Source organism: Phocoena phocoena, chromosome 21 (assembly GCF_963924675.1).
Source record: "Phocoena phocoena chromosome 21, mPhoPho1.1, whole genome shotgun sequence".
In the NCBI taxonomy this organism is placed as follows: domain Eukaryota; kingdom Metazoa; phylum Chordata; class Mammalia; order Artiodactyla; family Phocoenidae; genus Phocoena; species Phocoena phocoena.
In genome coordinates, this window is record NC_089239.1 from 24622847 (window position 1) to 24633606 (window position 10760).

Here is a 10760-nt window from a genome sequence, read left to right on the forward strand (position 1 = left end):
ATATGAACACAGATGTCTGGACCTCAAGGGGCCTGGGTTGATCAGATGGCAGAAAGAAAGCTAGGCACTGAGAACTGAGATAGCACTGGGAGCTTAATGTATGTTACTGGTGGGGTTACTGTATCCTGGATGTAAATCTGGGGTCAAGTTTTGTCAGCCCATTGACCTGAATCCTGATATCTGGTGGGAATATTTTTCTTTAAAGTATGTATTTATTTATATATTTGGCTGTGCTGGGTCTTAGTTGCGGCACGCAGGATCCTTGTTGCGACATGCGGGATCTTTTAGTTGCAGCATGCAGGATCTTTAGTTGCGGCATGCAGACACTTAGTTGCGGCATGTGGGATCTAGTTCCCTGACCAGGGATCGAACCCGGGCCCCCTGCATTGGGAGTGTGGAGTTTTAGCCCATGGACCACCAGGGAAGTCCCTCTGGTGGGAATCCTATGACTGGTAGGCTCCAGACCTGTGTCCTCCACCTCTGCTGGGGAGATCCCTCTTCCCAGGGTTGGTACAGGAGGTCCCTCATTGGCCCATATTCCCCTTCTTTGGTTTTTACTTCCCTCCTGTTCTCATCTATGACTTTCAAAACACATTTTATTGTGCAGACCTAGGGTTCAAACTCCAAAATATTCCATGATGTCCAATAACAGTATCTGGTCACTTAGGTAGGAGAGTCTGTATTCTAGTCTACAATCTCCCTAGGTTTCTAATTATTATCATTTTTATAGTTACTACTTTTATTATAATTAGGATAATCATCATTATCAATGTTGTTACTCATTATGATTTTTATTATTATGTTTTTTATTATGCATTATTTTTGTGGTGGTAGTTATACAGCACTGAGCAGAGTTTCTCTTTTCACCTAGGTGTCAGGTTGACTGAAGATAAGGGAAGGTCCCTCAACATACCTACATACTTACACAGTCACAGTTCTCCCAGGTTCCTGCAGTAGCCTTTTTTTGTTTTTAAGTGAAACACCTTCATCAGTTTTTTTTTAATAGTATTTTTAAATTAATTATTTTTGGTTGCATTGGGTCTTCATTGCTGTGCATGGGCTCTCTCTAGTTGCGCTGAGTGGGGGCTACTCTTCGTCACGGTACATGGGCCTCTCACTGCGGTGGCTTCTCTTGTTGCAGAGCAGGGGCTCCAGGTGCACGGGCTTCAGTAGTTGTGGCACGCGGGCTCAGTAGTTGTGGATCACGGGCTCCAAAACGCAGGCTCAGCGCACGGGCTTAGTTGTTCCACGGCATGTGGGATCTTCCTGGACCAGGGATTGAACACATGTCCCCTGCATTGGCAGGCGGACTCCCAGCCACTGTGCAGGCAGAGAAGTCCCCCTGCAGTAGCCCTTGAGGCCTGTTTGTCAGATGAGCCTTTTGAAATATTAGAAGTCTCCTTCCAGAGGCAAACCCCGCCTGGACATCTGGAAAATTTTACAAGTCTTATTGAGGGCCCCCAAACTGTTTTGCTGGCCTTAAGGACCCAGAAGGCTGTCTTAGACTAGCCAGAGCCTTCACATAATTTTCTAAGACAATTCAAAGGCACAGGAGGTGCTGTTACCTTCCTGGAAAAGCTGCAGAGGGCATCCTTGCCCACATGAGCCTCCTCAGAATTCTAAAAGTCAGCACAGAGGCTGGAAATCTGGCTTTAAAAACAATTGAGGCTCAAGGGAGGCATCCTAGGCCCCCCTGAACCTCTGGGAATGTTCTACATCCCCTTCGGTGTCCAAGAAAAGCTGGTGCTGGACTGGATGGCAAGGAGGGGACAACCTGTCATGTGACCTACCATCAAATTTTCTAAATTACTCAATAAACTCAGTAACAGCTCAGGCTGCTACTGTCGCCCCTGCTGGTTGAGGAGCACTGGCTGAGATATGTGAACTGAAATTTCTGGACCTGAAGAAGCTAGGTAAAGAACAAGAAAGGCAACCAGGCCATCATGAGGACTTAAAGTGCCTAGTAGAGGGGGCCTTTGAGCAGCAGGTGGATCTGGGCCCTGCCTTCTTTGCAGGGACCCAGGCCATCAGAAAATTGGCTCAACCCCTGAAATTCCATGAGGTTCCTGTGGCTGGTTGGTTCTAAAACAGGGTCTCTCTATGTCTGCCCTATAGGGATCTCTTCCTGGGGTTGGCATGGGAGTTCCCAAGATTGCCCGTGTCCTGAATATTATTACAATAATTCCTTATCATTATTGTTGTTGTTATAAAACGTTGAATAAAGTTTCTTGATCCGTGAAGAACTGTCTCATTTCCTGAAGATGACAGAGGGTTCCCAAAGCACACACCGCTGCTCTCTGGCTCCCAGGTTAGCTCCTCAGTCACTTCCCCCAGGGAACTTCCAGAAACTTCCAAATACACTGCCAGATGCCTGGACTGGCCTTTTTTTTTTTTTTTCCCTCAGGAGAAACTCAGGGAGGGTATCTTGCCTGTCTGAGCCCCTGGAAAATATTCTAAGTCACCATAGGTCCAGCTTTGAAATGGTTGCCTATTTGAAGTGGATGCCTCAACAATCAAAGCTTAACTCAGGCACTTTTATTACAAAAAAGAAAAACCAACTGTCACAATATACATTACAGACATTTAAATGAACAAAAATAAGAGTTGTCTCGAATGACAGATTGTTTTCCAGATGAATATTTATGCCTTATCTTGCTTTTACTTATTTCAAAACCAGCATTTCAGAATAATGACTACATATAAATAACAGTGCATTTCATTTTTTAAATAAGAAAAATTAATATTGTTACTATGACTTAGTTGGATTACACACGAAATCAACATGACTAGGTAGTCTAAAACATCATTCTTGAAATAAGCAATATTTACAATAAACAAAAAATACACCATTGGCAAACCATTAATTTAATTTAATTTAAACCTCAATTAACGAATATCTACATTAAATTTGATAGTTTCCTTACATTATTTCTCCTGTTCGACGGAAACTATTAGCTCAATGAAAGTGAGTTCTGCTGCCCCCCAGTGATCTCTTTCTGTCATAGAACCTCCAGATGTAGCATGGGCCTACTTACACCTTGGTTTTGATGTAGCATAAGTGATTTAGGACTTCCGGGTACAGAGTTGTAAGAGACTAATTTTGTGTTACTTTAAGTCACCGAGTCCATGGTCATTTTAGAGTAACAGTAGGACATTATCCATGGAAGAATATCAATACAATCAACATTTAGATGGAATACAGTATGACCGTGAGCAAGGTGCCTTGCTTTAAAACAGGTTAGGGAGCTACAAGCAGAATTGGGAAGAGCATAAACAAATAAATCAAATCACATACGTTGCTATCTTTATGTTTATTTGTTTCTGATTGTTACAGATTATGATTTTGATAAGAATAAAATAGTCCTTTAATATCTTGGTTCTATTTTAAAAAGTGTATTGGTGCAGACATCTTCCATCAGAATTACTGTATGTTATATTGTGTACAAGTTCACAGAAAATGAATTTGTCAAAACTCAATTTACCAAATATAGCAAATTTCCCACTCACCAACCTCACTGATTTACCAAAACGTAATTTGTGTCAAACATAAATACATTTTAAGGAGATTTCTATTTGGAAGGGATGATTTTTTTAACACAATTTAAGGTCAGCTAGGTATTTCATTTGTCCAGTTACCACCGGATTTAATAGATCCAGTAAAATGAATTTGTTGAGTTTCAGTGTGGTTTAGTCTTCTAATGAGTTAACATTCATTTAGAGATGTATACATTAAGATGTGTACATGTATACATACATTCACAATATTATTCAGCCTTTCAAAAGAAGGAAATATTGCCATTTCAACAATGTGGATGAATAGAGCTGGTGTTATGCTGAGTGAAATAAACCAGACACAGAAAGACAAATACTGCGTAATATCACTTACGTGTGGAATTTAAGAAAGTGGAACTTACAAAGACACAGAGTAAAATGATGGTTTTCATGGGCTTGAGGTGGAGGAAATGTGGGGCTTTTTTAGTTGTAAGATGAATAACTTTTGGAGGTCTAATGTAGAGCATAGTGATTATAGTTTAAAATACTGTATACATGAAATTTGCTAAATGAGTAGATCTCAACACACACAAAACAGTAAATCTGTGAGGTGATGGATAGGTTAATTAGCTTGATTGAGGGAATCATTTCACAATGTGTATGTATATCAGAACATCACATTGTACACTTTTAGTATATACAGTGTTTGTCAATCACACCTCAATAAAGCTGGAACAAATAGTTTGAAAAAAGGAAATAGAGAACAGTATGGATCCTCTTGCTGCAGATTCTGTGCTGTAGTAATAATAACAATGAAAAACCTCAAAAACAGTGAAACCTCTGGGAAAGAGCAGGAAGTTTGCTTCTGAGACCTTTAGAAGACGTGCAGAAGTAAAGGACTTGGTCAGTTTTTAAAAGTTGTATCTACATGATTTACCTAAGCAGGGGGATATATTTTGTTACTGGGAATGCTTGATTGGATTTATCTTGACAGACACTCAAGTTATTTAGGGTGTGTCCTTTGGGTTACATGGTGAGAGAGGTTAGATGGTTGATGGGATTATAGTTTATGAGGTTATATGATTGATGAGGTTATCAACTGCATAAAAAGAGAACTCACATCAGAGCAGTGTTTTGTGTAGAGAAAGAAGTTCTGAGCTCTGGAGTGTGGTGACAGCAACCTCAGGAAAGACCTGGCTTCATTGGATTTTCCATCCATTTGATTTCTGGTAAATAATGAAGATAATTTTCACAAGAAGCGACAAATGTCATTTATTTTAAAAATGAATTTTAATTGAAAAATGATCACATAATCTGTCTACAAGAATTTGGGGTAGGCCCCTTGAGGGTTGGTTCGGTTGTTATGGACATGGAAATTTTCTAGATTAATCATTTCTACGTCGTGGTCACAGGGAATTGTACCTAACCTTAGAATTCAGGTAATATTTTTTTGCAGTTATACCAGTGGAGAGCACAGTAAATAAATAAACAAGTTGCCTAAATGAATAGTAGAATTATATTTAACACAAAGGGGAGGGAAAGAGGAAGGCTAACTGCGGTTGAGATTTAGAAAAGGGATCGTTGGGGAGTTAACATTTAAACCAAGACCGAAAGAAACTGTGTATGGTGTGAGGGTGTATGTGTGGATGAAGAATGCTAATGGGTCTCCGTGTAGGGATGAGAGCAATACCTAATTGTATTTGTGTGGTTCTCTGAGGGCATGTAAAAGATCAACCCCTTGGGCTTCCCTGGTGGTGCAGTGGTTGAGAGTCCGCCTGCCGATGCAGGGGACACGGGTTTGTGCCCCAGTCCGGGAAGATCCCACATGCCGCGGAGCGGCTAGGCCCGTGAGCCATGGCCGCTGAGCCTGCGCATCCGGAGCCTGTGCTCTGCAACGGGAGAGGCCACAACAGTGAGAGGCCCATGTAAAGAAAAAAGATAAACCCCTAAATGTCTGGTAGAACCATTAATTAACAATGCCAAATAGAGGAGTCTGATTTACATCTTCGTTTTGGTAGGGGAGGCAATGTCCTAAGACATATTTCATTTTAGTAGCACGTGACTATGCAATTGGAGTTGGTAGGTCAGGATTCCATAATCCCTGGATCAGTGTCTTGATCAGCAGAGGTAGTAAAAGTTCAGACAGACATGAGAATCCCTGGTCTTTCTACTGAAGTGAGTAAATGTGGATTAAACAGGCAGGTATAGCGAGGAAGGTGGGGCTGAGTACAAAGTGGATAGGTGGATGGCAGGTTCCCAGGTGGTAGGAGAACCTAGGTGGGGAGTGATTCTGTGAGATGAGCTGAAAGGGGAGAGGCTGGGATTCCAGGGTGGGGCCTCTGAGTCCTTCCCTGAGAGGTGATGATTCCTGGTGAAACCTAGGTATGGCATGTACCCCTCATGACAATCCTGCTGAGACATTTGAGTTTGGAAACAGACCAAAATTGTAAGGCCAGATGACCCATTTCCAAGCCGTGCAATTTTGTCACATTACTAAAGCTCTGTAAACCCCTGTTCACAACACTGGTTCCCTCAGTAAAGGATTCAAAATCAGCAGGGTTATCGTGAGGCTCAATGAAGCCTCTCTAAGGAACTCTGCAAGCAGGGATCTCATTTAATAAAACTTTTTCTTTTTCTCTAGACCTAGGAACAAGGAGGTGTGTTGAAACTCCTGCAGAGAGGACCATGAGAAGGGTGCACAGATCTCACACCCAGGCCTGAAAGATGGGGAACTGCCTCAAATCCAGCATCTTGGATGACAGCTCTGTTCCTGAGTCTCCATCCCGCTGGGTGGGCCCAGGCGGGAGGAGACGCTGGGATCAGGAACCACATCCGGAACAAGTTCCAAATCCCATCCGTCTTCCAACACCCAGCTCGCTTCACCAAGCAGCACAGCTGATGGAAGAGGAACAAGTGAGGTTAGCTCAAAGAATCAGCCATAAAGAGCACCTGCCTCAAGGAGTGTACGGAACAGATAGATTTGAAGAAAAGATCCAGGAGGAGTGTGTGATTTGTTGGTTGGAGTTTGTGCGTGGGGACTCCATCAGATCTCTGCCCTGCGCTCACTTCTATCACCTGAACTGCATCAATGAGTGGTTGACCAGGTCCTTCACCTGCCCCTACTGTCGCAGGCCCGTGGATGTCACACAGCCTTCATCCCAGGACATTAATTGAGCCAGGATCCCTTGTTTGATTTCAAGTGTCCCATCATTTTTAGTGATTTTGATATTTTGTCATCGTGTCTAAGTAGCCAGGGATTAGGAGTTAAAATCATGCCCAAAGATTTCCTAAAAATTCCTGTCCTGTTGCAGATGATGGCAAACAATTTATAATGTTTTAGAAACTTAGGGAGATAATAGCATGTAAAGCCTTGACCAAGTGTTCAGAAGTGTAATTATATCTTAGCATTTTTCCAGTACATGGGATGTGTACCATGTTGCAGCAGCTATACATGTTGTATTGTGTCTGTTGAAGATTAGGGAAAAGAAAATGGTTACTTTTCCTAAGTGATATAACTTTCTTCTCCCCAATCCAAACTGGCATTTGGACCAAGGTTTTATGAAAAACTACAATTTATACAACTGAACTAAAATGACATCCAATTATATATGAGTGAATAAATGAAGAATCTTATTTTCAAATAACCCTCCTAAATGGTCTTATCTTTTTTTTCTCCATCATTTTGAGACATTTAACTTTTTGTCTTGTAAGTCCAATCAAGGGGAACAGTGTCCCAGGGAAGAACAGTCCTGAGTAGGTTTATTAGCTGTGTAATTACGATGCGTTCATGTAATTTAGCCGTGTTTGTGTAAAGGGATAATAAAATAGTTTTCCATCTAAAAGTCAGAGTTGAGGGAGTGATATTGCTGGAGACCCCACGTGGAGGAGGGCATTAGAATGATTCAGGATGAGTGTATGCAGAGGTTTGACTTGGATTTGCAATCATGATTTGGAATCATGGAGTGAACTGAACTTCTGATCACCGTGGGCTAATAAGCATACACACCTCCGTGTTTTCCACATTTTTAGCTCTCAAATGGAGGTGTTCATATATTATTGATGAGCAATAATAGTCATAGTCGTCTTCCTTGTGACCATAGGCAAGGAAAGCCCTCCCCTTCTTTCTCTTAGAGCATACTGCATGTTCCCGGTGATTAGGGCCACATCCTCGTGAAGGACTGATGTTTATGAGATGTGGGTCTGGAAATCGGAAAACTGGGGTCCCATGGCTTCTTTGTCCTTCCTCAGCTTTGCCTTCTTGATGCTTGTACTGGCGACCCCTCCCCTTTCACCCTCTCTCCTAGTTCAGAAGAACGTGTGAGTCCCACCCAAACCACCCAGACCCTGGGTAAGTGCCTGCCACAGCTCTCAGTGCTCCATCTTGTGCAAACTGGTCCCCTCAATTCTCTTCCTCCTCTCTCTTGGACCCCGACCCTGTGGAAGCAGAGGGAGGTTAGGTGACTGGACACCCACTGGGCACACAGAATCCTCTAGTCCACCCTGAGCCATATATGTGGGACATTCTCTCCACTGAAGCTGTCCAACCAGTGCTGAGAGTGAACAAGAGGAATCTGGCTCCAGGGGATAATTGCACGACTTTCTCAGACCTCCTAGGACTATAAGCCATTTGTGATGTCCTGTTCCAAATACACCCAGACAAAGGCACTTTAGGTTTGATTTCCCATAGCAATCCTCCCAGGATCCGCACAAACATTACAACTCCCTATCCAATCTTTGGGGATAAATCTCTGATGACTGTGTACGGAGTGTCTTCTCTTTTCTCTTCTTTAAAATTTCTTTTTTCTTAATTTAACGATACTTGATTTACAATATTGTGTTAGTTTCAGGTGTACAGCTTCACATTCTTTTCCATTATAGGTCATTACAAGATATTGAATATAGTTCCCTGTGCTATACAGTAAATCCTTGTTGTTTATCTATTTTACATATTCTGTAGTGGTGTGGGTCCTCTACTCCTAATTTTATCCCATACTCCTAATTTATCACTCCCCCTCCCCTTTCCCCTTTGGTAACCATAAGTTTGTTTTCTATGTCTGAGGGTGTTTCTGTTTTGTAAATAAATTGATCTGTATTATTTTTTAGATTCCACATATAAGTGATATCATATAATATTTGTCTTTTTCTACCTGACTTACTTCACTTAGTATGATAATCTCTAGGTCCATCCATGTAGCTGCAAACTTCACTATTTCATTCTTTTTTATGGCTGAGTTTTATTCCATTGCATATATGTACCACATCTTATTTATCCCTTCATCTGTTGATGGACACTGAGGTTGCTTCCATATCTTGGCTATTGTAAATAGCGCTGCTATGAACATTAGTGTGCATGTATCTTTTCAAATTAGTGGTTTGGGGTTTTTTGGACATATACACTAGAATGGAATTGCTGGGTCATATGGTAGTCGTATTTTTAGTTTTTTGAGAAACTGCCATACTGTTTTCCACAGTGGCTGCACAAATTTACATTCCTACCAACAGTTGTACTAGGGTTCCCTTTTCTCCACATCCTCGCCAACATTTGTTATTTGTGTTCCTTTAGATGAAAACCATTTTGATAGGTGTGAGGTGACATCTCATTGTGGGTTTGATTTGCATTTCCCTGATGATTAGCGATGTTGAGCAGCTTTTCTTGTGCCTGATGGCTATCTGTATGTCTTCTTTGGAAAAATGTCTATTCAGGTCTTCTGCCCACTTTTTAATCAAGTTGGGTATTTTTTTTGATGTTGAGTTCCATGAGCTGTTCATATATGTTGAATATTAACCCCTTAACAGACATATTATTTGCAAATGATTTTTCTCACTCAGTAGGTTGTCTTTCATTTTGTCGATGGTTTCCTTTGCTTGCAAAAGCTTTTAAGTTTACTTAGATCCCATTTGTTTACTTTTGCTTTTGTTTCCTTTGTTTTAGGAGGTATGATATGATATCAAAAACTGTAATTGTGAGGGGAGGAGAGTATATATAAGGATTTTAAAAATGCATTTGGAATTAAGAGATCAGCAACTTAAAACAATCACGAATATATATAGACTGATATCATATACCTATTATTTATTATCAGTATTATAATTATTTATATTTATACCATTCTGATTATTGTCAAGTAAAATCAAATCCAGAGTTCTATAGGGAGAGACTTTAAATAGAAAGAAAGGTTATTGCAGGAATTCCCTGGTGATCCAGTGGTTAGGACACCTCACTTTCACTGCCATGGCTCCTCAGGTTCAATCCCTGGTCGGGGAACTAAGATCTCGCAAGCTGTGCTGCACGGCCCAAAAAAGGGAAGAAAGAAAGAAAAGCTATTGCAACAGGGAGAACCATCTGATTGCAGAGATCAGCAAGCATCTCAAAGTCAAACCAAAAAAAGATTTTCTTTCACATGGTAAAGGGGGTAAGTGGTAAGGGGAAGTTGGGCACTAGGCGGAGCTTAAGCCAACTGCGTGACCAGTGTGGTGTGGAGGGAAATATGTCTTGCCATAGCCCATCTATCCAGGCTTCCCATGTCTCCAACCCCCTCTGCTTGCTTTCCATGTCTGTCCTCAAGTATCTCTACCCACTGTGCCGTAGTTTGGTTATAAGTTTGCCTACTGAAGGGCATCTTGGCTCCTCATAGATTTTGGTCATTGTGCATGAAGCTGCTGAATATATTGCATGCTGTTTATTCTGTGGACACAAATTTTCAAACCAGTTGGGCAAATATACAGGGACACAAATGATGCATCGTATGCTGAGACCATGCTTACGTTTCTAGGAACCTACCAAAATGTCTTCCAAAGTGGCTGTACATTATGCATTCCCACCAGCAATGAATCAAATTTCCTGGTGCTCCCCGTCCTCCTTTGTGACTCACATTATCAGTTTTTTCAGTGTTAGCTATTGTAGTAAGTGTGGAGGGTATCTTGTTGCTCTTTTAATTGGCTGTTTCCTAACGACAAGTAATATTGAGCATGATTTTGTATGTTTGTTTCCTATCTGTATATCTTCCATGATGACCTTTCTGTTCAGATACTCAACCATTTTTTAATTGGGTAGTTTGTTTTCTCTATGTTGAGTTTTACAAGTTCCTTGTATATTTTGGGTACAAGTCCTAAACATTTATGTTTTGCAAATATTTTCTCCCAGTCTGGGACTTGTGTTTTAATTGCTTGAATTGTTTCTTTTGTAGAATGAAAAATTTTAACTTAATAAGGTCCATATTATCAATTTTTTTCTCATAGATTGTTTTGATTTTGTACATTAAGCTAAT

At 41.0% G+C, this 10760-nt stretch overlaps 1 pseudogene; it reads left to right on the forward strand.

The window, feature by feature from the left end:
* The first annotated feature begins 6216 nt into the window (after window positions 1–6216).
* Window positions 6217–6666, forward strand: LOC136141730 (RING finger protein 11 pseudogene; annotated as a pseudogene).
* The last annotated feature ends 4094 nt before the right edge of the window (window positions 6667–10760 follow it).